The following is a 12,848-nucleotide window of genomic DNA, read 5'->3' on the forward strand; positions in this document are numbered from 1 at the left end:
GTGTATAAATTCCTTCCTCCAGTATTGGCACTTGCTTAAGGTTACAATACCTTCTTTTCCTAGCTGTCTTCACTGCTGGATTGGAAAGGTGACTGCAGGTTTCTCCCAGGAGGTGCTGTCCTACTACTGGGGTATCTCAACTGAGCTCTCCTTAGCCTCAGGAGCTTCAGGCTGACTAGGTGACTCCTCTAGTCCCCTGGAATACACTCGGTCTCCAAGCAGGCTGTACTCCTTCTAGCCTCCTGGTGCAGCTAGGAACCAGGACTATCTAGCTGCATGTCAGGAGGAGGCCCTCAGCATATCTCGGGCTGGTGCCTTCTCACTTCTGTCTCCACAGACTCCTGACTATGACCTAACCCCTCCCTGTCTGGGCCTGGACATTTAGACTAGGGGCTCCCTATCTCTCTCTAGTGTCTGGAATGTTTAATTACACCCAACTAGGCCTGATAAGCATATAACAGGGAAACCATACATGTAAGAACATACAGAAAACACATTACTATGCATGGATAAATACAATATCACTGTCCCTTGCGAGCAGAAGTAACACGCTACCCAATTGACCCTTGTGTAGTGCCCACTCCTACCTAGTGGGACACTACAACTGGTGCTGCAAGATGAGAATTCAGAGTTGGAAGTGGAGGAGGAGGTGGAGGAGGGGAAGGGGGGTTACAGCCACTAATGTAGGTAGTGGCGGAAATCCTGATGGAAGTAGGGCCCGCAATCCTTGGCGTCGGTAGCATCTGTGCCATCCCAGGATACGACTCGCTCCCGGCCTCCACAACGTTTACCCAGTGTGCTGTCGGAGAAATGTAGCGTCCTTGGCCAAAAGCACTTGTCCATGTGTCAGTTGTTAAGTGGACCTTCCCAATAACTGCGTTGGTCAGGGCACGGGTGATGTTACGGGACACATCCTGGTGTACGGCGGGGACGGCACACCGGGAAAAATAGTGGCGGCTGGGGACTCAGTAACGAGGGACGGCCGCTGCCATCAGGCTGTGGAAAGCCTCAGTGTCCGCAAGCCTAAATGGCAACATTTCAAGTGCCAGCAATTTGGAAAGGTGCGCATTTAGGGCTATGGCCTGTTGGTGGGTGGCTGTCACGGCCACGGTTATGGTCGTGACTCCTTGGGAGCCGCATACAGTTGCCTGCGGTTGTGGTTGTTGTGTCAACCGCAGCTGAGGCAGAATGTAGTTGGCCTCAGTGCGGTTGCCGCGGACAACAGCTTTGTGTGCGGTTCCCGAGGAGTTGTGTGCGTGTGTGGATGCACTTTGTTTGTATGTCTGGTGTGCACTTGTTGTTGTTTGGTGCGCACGGACATCGTCCTTTCACTGTGGCTGCCCGTGGCAACGTTTGGTATTATGTACATGTGGTGGCAGTGTCTCGGCCTTCGGGCTGTCTCCCAGGACGGCTGCCACCCATGTCGTTGCCAGCGGCAACAGCCACAGGGTGATCAGTTTGGTCACTTCCCCTGTATGTTTGGTGTTTTCCTTTCCTGTGGTGCTGGAAGGGTTAACCCTCTTCCCAGTGTGTGAGTGATGTCACTGGGTGTGTCCAACTGTGGGTGTGGCTTCTTGGCCTATAAAGCCTGAGTGTCTTGCATGGTTCAGTAGGTTGCTTCAGCCCTGCTAGCTGGAGCAGCCTCCTGTGTATTTGACCTGCCTGTGAGAGCCACCCCTGTGGTCATAAAAAAGTATTCTTGCCATGTTGATGTCTTTATGTGTGTGTTGTTGTATGTTGTTCTGTTGGGACCTTCTTATGTTTTGGTGCAGCTCACGGTTCTGGGTTCCTGTCTGCGCAGGGATCCAGTCAGCAAGGCTGTGGCAGGTTGGTGGAACTTGGTGTTCGCCTGCCATTCCCGTGAGGCTGTTCATGTTCCCCTTTTCCCAACAGCTTGGCCATTGAGACTCCTGCTCCTCCGTGCCAAGGAGGAGTAGGTCGTCTTACCCAGCTCCTAGCTCAGGGATCTGCGGAGGGTAAGTCAGGGCTCTGAGGTTCCTGCGCATGGGTCCTCCTACCTTAAAGGTCGGCCCATGCAGGTTAGGAGTTAGGGTCAGGGTAGGGATGCGTGAGGAGGTGACCTGCTCCCTATCCTGTTCTCATGGCCGAGAAGCCACAACACCACCTGGCATCTCACGGCTGAGGGTTTCCCCCATCCTCAGCCGTGACAGTGGCTGAGTATTTGCGCTTTCGTCCTAAGGCCTGGGGTATGGACATCTGTACGCTGTGCTGGGACACAGAAGTGAATGTGGTAGCTGATGGTGCTTGCGAAGGTCCAGGTGCAGGGCGGGCCTGCGTCTTTGACAGGGTATTGGCCAACACGTAACACAGGGGAAGAGGAGGCAGTGGTGTGACCCGCAGACACTGATTGTGGACCCAGGCGTTCGGCCGACCTATTAGGGTGCTTTGATGCCATGTGGCGGATCATGCTGGTGGTGGTGAGGTTGCTAGTGTTCACACCCCTGCTCATTTTGGTACAGCACAGGTTGTAAATTCTTTTATCATCCGCACTTTCCTCAAAAAAGCGCCAGACTGTGGAACACCTACCCTTTGGCAGGGGAGATTGCCGCAAGGGGGTGCTCCGGGGAATAGTTGTGGGCCTGTTTGGTGTGGCCGCCTTCTCCCTTTTGCCACCCCACTGTCTCTTCCAGCCTGTTGCGGTGCTGCGGATCCCTCCCCCTCTGTACTGCTGTCCTCGATCGGCTTGCCACCTTCCTAGGTTGGGTCAGTGATTTCATCGTCCACCACCTCCTCTTCCACTTCCTCACTCTGGTCATCCTCCTGACTTGTTGACCTAACAAGAACTTCACTTATTGACAACTGTGTCTCATCCTCATCATCAACCTCTTGAAACACTAATTGCCGTTGACTTATTGTCAACTGTGTCTCATCCTCATCATCAACCTCTTGAGACACTAATTGCCGTTGACAAGGATTCTGTTGACAAGACTCTTGGCTACTGAGACTGGAATTTGTGGAAGACAGGGTGGTGCTTAACAGATGTAGCGCAGGTAATGTGGCTGTTACCAGTGGCGAAAATATTAGACTGAATGTCACAGATATTTAGGATGCGCAAAAGTTATACACGAGATGTAGCGCAGGCAATATCGCTGTCACCAGCGGCGAAGAAATTAGACTAAATGTCACATATATTTAGGTTGCACAAACGTTATACAGGAGATGTAGTGCAGGTAATGTCGCTGTCACCAGCGGCGAAGAAATTAGACTAAATGTCACAGATATTTAGGTTGCACAAACGTTATACAGGAGATGTAGTGCAGGTAATGTCGCTATCACCAGCGGCCAAACAATTGCGCTAAATGTCACAGATATTTAGGATGCGCTAATGTAACAACAGATGTAGCAGAGGTTGTGTCACTGTCAGCAGCGGCCAAACAATTGCATGCAATTTAGCGCAGGTTGCGCTAATAATATATATATTGCAGCCAGATAAAACAATAGTCCTTAAAAGGACTTTTGGGTCTCTAACACCTTTCAACACTAAACAATTCCCGTCCCTATACTATCTGTCCCTTTTGCTGCAGCTCACCCTGACTAAGACTTGAGCCGAACCATGTGTCATCAGGTGCTATATAGCACCCGAAGAAGCGTTTCGGCCAGCCAATCACTATCCAGGCAGCTAGGTGGTCCAATTGGATCCGCAGTAGTCGCTTAGTCTGCTGGAAAGATGGATCCAATGATGTTCGGTTACTGATTATCTTAAATGATGGATCAGGCAGGTAGGAGAATGTCCCTGGTGAACTAGTTTTTTCCTGCCTGAAAGCGGAGAGGTCTCCCGCCTATATGCGGGAGAATCACCCTCTAGAGAGCGACCCCACTTATCGGTGGCTGTCCCTATTGTTCTCACCCTATAAGTCGCCTCCAGGTACTGGCCTAGTCAGATATTTTTCAATAGTTGATCCCCTCAATCAAAATGGCAACGACATTACAGTGAAGGCCAGTACTACCCCGTACGTTTATTGGCTGCATAGCAGCCAACAATAATGCAGGGAGGAGACTCGAGCTCGAGCACACGCAGTGTTCGGCCGAACACCTCTATGTGCCGAGCATCGCGAAGCGCCCAACACTACCTGTAGCACATATTCTTCATATAATAAATGTGTGTTAAATAGCATGTACATTATCTGTAGACTAGACATTATGCCCGGTACAAAAATGGGTGCTAGAATTGGCCAGTGCGCAGAGCAATCATCACACCGCGTTCCATGGCCGGTGTGGGGCCGCGTTGAGTGGCCAGCGCTCGGGGTGTGGTCGGTGCGGACGGCGTGTGGGGTGGCATTGATCACTGACTGGTGGCTGTGGCTGGTGGCACTGACTGATGGCTGAGACGGCTGGCACTTACTGATGGCTAAGACGACTGACACTGACTGGTAGCTGAGACTGCGGGCACTGTGACTGGTAGCCGAGATGGCTGGCACTGACTGGTGGTGCTAAGACTGCTGGCACTGTTACTGGTGGCAATCACTGATGGCTGAGATGGCGGGCAGTGACTGGTGGTGCTGAGACCACTGGAAGCAACTGGTGGCCAATACTGATGGCAGCAGCAGCTGCTGTATCTGTGTCTGACAGGACTGTAATGGCGCCGCTCAAACTGACACAGCACACCATAATAACGGTGCGCTGCTGTGGGCGGTCCGAGCGGCGTGTGGTGCGCCCTGTGTTTATTGGCCACCGCAATTGTGGGCAGTAACGGCGGCATGTAGGACAGAGCTGTTGCGGTGGGCGGTTCAGGAGGCCTGAAGTGCGATGTGTTTTTATTGTCCGCCGACGTGCTAATGTGGGCTGTCCGGGCGCCCGGCGCAATTGTGCGATTCCATTGGGCGGCGCATTGCGCATGCACATTTAACTCGCATGTGCATTTAACGTGGTGCATCGCACATGTGCATTTAATTTGCCACATCTCGCATGTGCATTTAACTTCGGCACACACGCACGGACACAGCGCAAGCACAGAGGGATTTTATTATATAGGATTAGCAGTACAGATATGTTTTTGGTTTCTTTTTTTTTTTTTTTTTTTTTTTTTTTTTTGCAGTTTGCTGTAAATCATTTCTTTGGTCAGAATATACATTCTAGAAAATCGGACTTTGAACTCCATTCACACCATGCAGCCATACAGTGTGAGCTTTTTAGGGCATGTTGCATACTATTCAGTACATAATAATGTATTCATGCATCACCGGGCCTGCTGTGATGTAGTATAACAAAACCTACTTATATAGTTACTGTACAAGCCTCCATCCAGGAGCATACATGCCACATAAATGCAACTGGCGTGGCTGCTGTGAGGCCCTTGGAGAAAAGAGCCCAACACACCATACTCATTTTGCCTGAGTGTCAAGACCCCACCAATCTCATATTGATGACTTATCCTGAGAATTGGTCATCTATAGCAGTGTTTCCCAACCAGTGTGCCTCCAGCTGTTGCAAAACTACAACTCCCAGCATGCCTGGACAGCCTTTGGCTGTGTGGGCATGCTGGGAGTTGTAGTTTTGCAACAGCTGGAGGCACACTGGTTGGGAAACACTGATCTATAGAACCTCTTTAAAAGGCATCTGTCAGCAGATTTGTACCTATGACATTGGTTGACCTGTTACATGTGCGCTTGGCAGCTGAAGGCATCTGTGTTGCTCCCATGTTCATATGTGCTCACATTGCTGAGAAAAATTATGTTTTAATATATGCAAATGAGCCTCTAGGAGCAACGGGGGCGTTACCATTACACCTAGAGGCTCAGCTCTCTCTCCAACTGCTGCACCCTATCCACTTTGATTGACTTGATTGAGAAGTTAGGTCCAGATATGATGACATTTTGACTGCCTGGCCCTGTCAATCAAAGTCCACAGAGCACAGCAGAGAAGAGCCTGTAGGTGTAATGGTAACGCCATTCAGGCGTTCAGTTGCTAAATTAAAACATCATTTTTCTCAGCAATGTGGACACATATGAACATGGGACCAACACAGATGCCTTCAGCAGCCAAGTGCACATGTAACAGGTCAGCCAGTGTCATAGGGACAAATCTGCTGACAGATGCCCTATAAAGGTAAGGCCGCACTTTGGGGATGGCTGGAAACAACACAGAAATGCGTTTTCCCATTGATTGTTAAAAGACTTTTTGGGGACTTAAATATTCATGACCTGTCCTCAGGATGGCTCAGGGAGAAGAATTTCATTCCAGACGCACGCTGCCAGTGGATGCACCTCATTTATGGCTCATCATAAATTATACGCATCCTCCTGTAGATAAATGACCCCCAATATCAGGAGTAATCAACGCCATTATTTTAACTATGTCAATGCAAAAAAAAAAAGTGCTCTTCAGTGTAATTTTGGCCATTATTTGGTTCTTACTGACTTTCCTGCTATTTTTTTCTTTCTTTAGGATGGGGTTTCTCCTTAAAGCTATATGCACACACCACTGTATGTATTTTTCAGTCAGTGGATTCACAAAATACATATATTTCTGTTAATTTAGAAATAGAGACAACATGGAAGGTGTCGGGTCAGAACTGCTTCACTATGAGATCACTATGAGATCACTATGAGATCACTATGAGATCACTATGCCACTGAGCATGTTAGTCCTCCACTGAATACAGGAAAAGGTGGACCAGGCAGGAGGAGCTGCCAAAGAGCAAAACATAATGTTCATTAAAATATATATATACATTTTTGCAGGTACAGTATATTGCAATAATACAGTACTTCTTTTCAAATACTCTATTCATTGCATATAGTGAATAGGAATATAGTGCAGCCATTTGCAATTATTTTGGTAAAACCCCAGCTACCTGTGGCCTTACCCTGGTGGCACCAGGACCTTGTGTTGCAGGCAGTAAGAAATGGGCTGATCTTTATCATTGCGCTGTAGCTCTTTATCTTCTGTGTACACATCTGCCTCCACTTTCACTGCAAAAAATGTATAATCTCTTGCGTTTCTATTATTTCGTCCAGTTGGCTTATAAAAATCACAAATAGACAATTTCTCTAATATAAAAATGCATTATATATAGTGTTATTTATCAGCTAAGACTATAGGTTATATATTAGCAGGCAATGGTGTTTCATCATTCACATGCCAAATGTAGTGTCATCATCATGTCTGGGGTCTCGCAAGAATTAAATGGTTGCCTGTTCGGACCTAAAATTCCTGTGGCAAAATGTGTTTGAGGGTCATTTACAAAAAAAAACAGCTTTTTTTTGCCAGCCTTTGTTTCCCCTCTGAGTAGCTTGTACCTAATTTATAATGAAGCGTGCATCTTGTCATAAATTATGTGCATCTCCAGCATTCCGCCTGCCGAGTGGAGTAGTTTTACGCCTATTTTCAGGGATAAATGTGAGTAAGGGTACTTTCACACTTGCGTTGCTGGATTCCGGAAATCTGTATGCAAACGGACAGCATTTGTAGATGGATCCGGAGGCGGATCCATCTCACAAATGCATTGCAATACCAGATCCGTCTCTCCGGTTGTCATCCAGGAAAACTGATCCGGTATTTATATTTTTCACATTTTTAAAGGTCTGCACATGCGCAGACCGCAAAACAGGATCTGTTTTTCCGTAAAACACTTTGAGGCCGGGGTCGGCATTAATGCATTTCAATGGAAAATAATTCCGGATCCAGCATTCCGTCAAGTGTTCCGGAATTTTCTCCGTCCAAAAACCGTACAGTGACTGAACTGAAAACATCCTGATGCATCCTGAACGGATTGCTCTCCATTCATAATGCATTAGGATACAACTGATCAGTTTATTTTCCGGTATTGAGCCCCTAGGACGGAACTCGATACCTGAAAAGATTAACGCAAGTTTGAAAGTACCCTAAGGGCTCATGCACACGACCGTATGTATTTTGCGGTCCGCAATAAACGGATCCACAAAATATACGGATGATGTCCGTGTGCATTCCGTATTTTGCGGAACAGCTGGCCCCTGATAAAACAGTAATATCCTTATCCGTAATGCGGACAATAATAGGAAATGTTCTATTTTTTGGGGGAACGGAAATATGGACATACAGAAACGGAATGCACATGGAGTAGCTTCAGGTTTTTTTTGCGGACCCATTGAAATAATTGGTTCCTTATATGGTCCGCAAAAAAACTGAACGGACACGGAAAGAATATACGTTTGTGTGTATGAGGCCTAACTTTGATGTTCTGGGCCCCAGCATGTAAATCCCTTGTAAATCCCACACCACGCCTAAATGACGAACGCAGCGAAAAAAACTCCCAATATTGACACATGGACATTAAAAATGTTGCGACTTTTAGAATGCCTAATGTAGGTGTTGCGCAACCCTCCTAGACTTGCTTTGCCATTGTAGGATGGTCATTTTTCTGTATCAAGGTCACCAATTTTCTACAAAAAATGTTTTTTCGCTAATGTTGATTATGATTATGTTCTATCTCCAACTGCTGCAGCAGTATATATAGTTTTAATTCATATTCCTAATCACCATGAACACAATGCAATGTCTAAAATCCTCACAATGGAAGCCAAATAGACCTTGGTAAAGAGCTCACTACATACCCAAGTGTCCCATTCTCCCAGCAAATGTAATTGAGAATGATGGAGTATGCGGGCCATTTTTACATCCACGCGCTGCCGCTGGGGCATACAGCTGAGGCAGTCCAGGCTTTGTTTTTTGATGATGGGTTTGTACAAACCCCTCCTCTACGTCGCTGCCATTCTGGCCACAGAACCATAAAATCAATTTTTATCACCGATGGGCTTTCATAACTCTTTAAAGTCTTCAAGGAAATTAACCCCTCTGCCCCATAGCTTTGCATGTGAGATGCATTACAGAAACCAGGTTGCAAGCAGATGTGCTGAACGTTTTTAGAACCAGAGAAAAATGTGGGCACAACAGTCCGCTGCTCTGCCGACTCCAACAAATGTTCTCCAGCGCTCTGCTTACTTTTGATGTACAAATCTCTAGAACAAAAACCAACTCAGCCGTAAAGGAGAAATATAGATTATGTTCAGCAGCAGACGAAGCAGCTCAGGCCTCTACAAAGGCTTCAGGGCTGCAGCCTGCTTGGATCCAATAACCAGCTAAGTATGTGTAGTCTGCGGGAAGTAACGCACCTGCACAAGTACACAGCATCACTCACACGAAATGGCCCTTCTAGCATTTTAATATTTTTGTATTTTTATTTTTTTTGCATTTCCCTTCTCGGTAATTTTCATAGACTGTGGTAGGGTGGCAGCGCTGTATAAGAGGCAGATCTCGATCAGAATAATTCTTTTTTAGTAAGGTTAAAAGGGTTGTTTGAGTTTTGCCCCTGCTGTCCATAGGCTGCGCTAGTCTTGCAGCTAAGCCCCATTGACTTGAATGTGTTGAGCTACAATACCAAACTCAGCCCATAGACAAGAGTGGCACTGTTTGTAGAAAAACAGCAGGCCATGTTGTTCTAGTCTTAGACACACGCTTTAAATAAGCCCAAAGTGTGTGCTCATTTGGTTCCTATGAACAGATCTTAGGGGTCATAGGCAAGGGAACTGTGATGTAGTTTATCCATAAATGAGTTACCCATACTTTTTTTTGGCTATATAAAGTAAAAAAAAAAACGAAAGTAATAACAAAAGGTTAATGAGAAAAAAAAAAAGAAACACTGACAGTGCTCCACAGACCACTATGGCTGACTAGGGTGTTGTAAAAAGCACATAAAATATCCAAGAGGCTTCACAATAACGGTGCCAAGTTCAGACTGGACCACCAGTCCAGTGGACACAATATTGGGCCCCTTAGGGTACTTTCACACTTACATTGTTTGATTCCGGCAGGCAGTTCCGTTGCCTAAACTGCCTGCCTAGACAGGCAAACTGTATGCAAACGCATGTCATTTTTTTCTGACTGATTAGGCATTTTTCAGACTTATCAGGATCCTGATCCGGCATTAAGGCAAGTGTTCCGTTTTTTGGGCTGGAGTTAAAACCGTAGCATGCTGTGGTATTACCTCCATCCTGAAAAAGTCAAAAAGACTGAACTGAAGACATCCTGATGCATCCTGAACGGATTACTCTCCATTCAGAATGCATGGGGATAAAACGGATCAGTTATTTTCCGGTATTGAGCCCCTAGGACGGAACTCAATGCCGGAAAAGAAAAACGCTAGTGTGAAAGTATCCTTATAAACAATAACATAGGATAATTTGGAGCAGACCTTAGAACCAATAACCACCAGATATCCTTTTAAATCTTCTTAATGATAAGCCCTGAATGTGCACGGATAAAATTTACTTAAACGTGAACCTGCATATGTCCTATACAGGGTGGGCTCTCAAAATCATTACTTCTGGTGGGCCAAAGGAAACTGAGTTTGACATTGCATGGTGCTACCATTATTATAACTTAGCTTGTCAACTATTAGACAAGAGGAATTTTATTAAGGAAGCAGCAAAACATATAAGCAAAGACAATATAAAATTCCAAAGTCAAAGCAAATATTAACCAGAACAAGAGAAACAACCAAAAAGGAATATCTCAGTTGCTCGAGTACAGACCAGTTCTATGATCTTGGCCAAATTGCCAGGAACTGCTCTATGATCTTTACCTAAGCACATATTAGCAGTGAAAAGGCTCCTAACGGTGTTATTGGTCTATGATATCATCTATAACTATAACCTGGGGTGACATGTGTAGATTGTGATCCAATGAGACTCTATGTAGTACCTTCTCCCGTCCCCTTATAATGATGCTACCGCCATACGCTGCAAAACTAATACACTGTACAATGTCCAAGCAGCAGTGTGACAAAATGCCTACGTAAATACCATAATCCTGAGCTCATCTAAAAGCTACTTACTGTTATAAGGCTTTCTTTACTCTTATTTTGGGCTTTTGATGTATATAAAAATGTCAAGCTTTTGCTTTGAGTCATTAGTAATGACATTTTTTTTTACTTGTAACACTTTAAATGTGCATTTTCTTGGAAACATGGCAAAAACACCATACCTAAAGCTGCGTTTTGAGGAAAAAATCTGAAATACTAACACTCAACCGCAAAGCACAAACACCCCCTCCAAAGATAAAACACTTTGTACGTAGTGCATTTAATAATAGCATACATAAATCTAATAACATAAATCTGACAGCATAAAAAATGTTAAAAGTGTACCAAAGAAAAGCAGTAAAAATGCAACAAAACAGCAAATATGGCCAAAGAAAATATGTGTGAAACCAGCCTAATATTGGGTTGGCATGGGTTACTGAGAGCTATTTGTGGCTTCCAAGCTGCTAGTTGAGGAATGCTGGTATGCACTATACTGAGAATTGTACAGTATACACACATAGGGGAAAATATTACAAAGTAAGATGTACAAACTAAGAAATCTGTATCTATCTCATCATGCGTGTTCTGTACATTGCCTGTACTGTCCAAACGTATTTCACTAAAACCCATATACCATTTTGTACATAGGTATATAATAATTTTTTGAAACTTATAATGCTAACTTAAATGCTAGCAATTTTCTATCAGTGTAATATTTTAATCTCAGTTACATACATACATTTTGGACCTTTTCATTATGAACAGATGTGTCATGTGATCCCCTGTATGATCACCAGATCAGCTTGCTCTACTGTGTAGACTGTGTGGCAGGCTTCCTGTGAACTACAGAATTACGTCAGCATTTGGCTACATGCACACGAACGTTGTTTGTTTCCGTGTCCGTTTTTTTGGCGGATAGGATGCAGACCCATTTCATTGGGTCCACAAAAAACGCGGACAGCACAATGTGTGCTGTCCATATCAGTATGTCCATTCCATTGCCCCACCAAAAAATAGTGCATGTCCTATTTTTTTCTAGTTTGCAGACAAGGATAGGCATTATTACAATGGATCCGCAAAAATAACGGATCCGCAAAAAAAAAGGATGCCATACAGACGTCATCTGCTTTTTTTTACCTCCCCGCCAAGCTCTGCCCTGATTTTTCTGTCCTCCATGTATAGAGTGCTGCTGAATGTATTATTTCTGCCTTATCCGAGGAACCAGGAGATATAGTAAGTTTGTCTATACACTGATTAGCTGCAGTTATAAATCTACCCTAATTCACATTAACTGTCTACGTCTGTGTGTGTGCTGTGTGCAGACTCTCCTGTGTATTTCTGAGATGCAGCTTCACACTGCTGCCCCTGTCTCCTGTTTGTAACAACCAGGGGCGGACTTGGAACTTAAAGTGGCCCTGGAAAAAATTCTATAAGTGGCCCTGTTTTGTAGTCGGGTCCAAATTGATGGAAGGCAGGGCAAGAAATACCATATTGTGGCACATTATACCACCCCAATATAGCCAAATACCACGGTCCATCACAACATACTGCTGCTAGCAGCAAAAAAAAAATACATCCCCAAAAACTTCCACTGGCCAGCCGCGAGGAGGGCTCAGGCGGCCCCCTGGGCATTGGTCCACCAGGAAGTTTCCCTGTAAGGTCTCTGGCCAATCTGCCCCTGGTAACAACTGACAGAAACCTGTTACAAGTAGGAAGAAGGACAGACAGGCGGAAGCTGCATGCCATCAGAATACACTGGAGTGCGAGTCAGCAGTTCTTTGTCACTGATCTATCACTTGCTGCTCATAGATGGAACTCAGAGCAGCGCAAGAGCAGTGTAGGAAGACTCTGCCCCCTCTCTCTGCAAAGCCAGAGGCATCATGGGAAATGTAGGCTACATGGATCAAGTGAAGATCATGTGCTCCTGGATTATTTTAATTTGTTTCACTTAATTCCTTACTGAAATATAAAACAAGCAATAAACTATGTACAGTACATCACAGTCATTATCACTAAAAATATTGGCAGGTGATAAAAAATGTAGTGA

General features: G+C 45.3%; 1 long non-coding RNA gene across 1 annotated transcript in view; it reads right to left on the reverse strand.

The window, feature by feature from the left end:
- Nucleotides 1-12,848, reverse strand: part of LOC122933155 — a 128,834-nt gene that overhangs the window by 34,745 nt on the left and 81,241 nt on the right. The window contains exon 2 of the long non-coding RNA XR_006388385.1: nucleotides 6,827-6,932. This is a non-coding gene — a long non-coding RNA (uncharacterized LOC122933155). The remainder of the gene's footprint in view (nucleotides 1-6,826; nucleotides 6,933-12,848) is intronic.

The sequence above is a fragment of the Bufo gargarizans genome, chromosome 3, assembly GCF_014858855.1.
Source record: "Bufo gargarizans isolate SCDJY-AF-19 chromosome 3, ASM1485885v1, whole genome shotgun sequence".
NCBI classification, from domain to species: domain Eukaryota; kingdom Metazoa; phylum Chordata; class Amphibia; order Anura; family Bufonidae; genus Bufo; species Bufo gargarizans.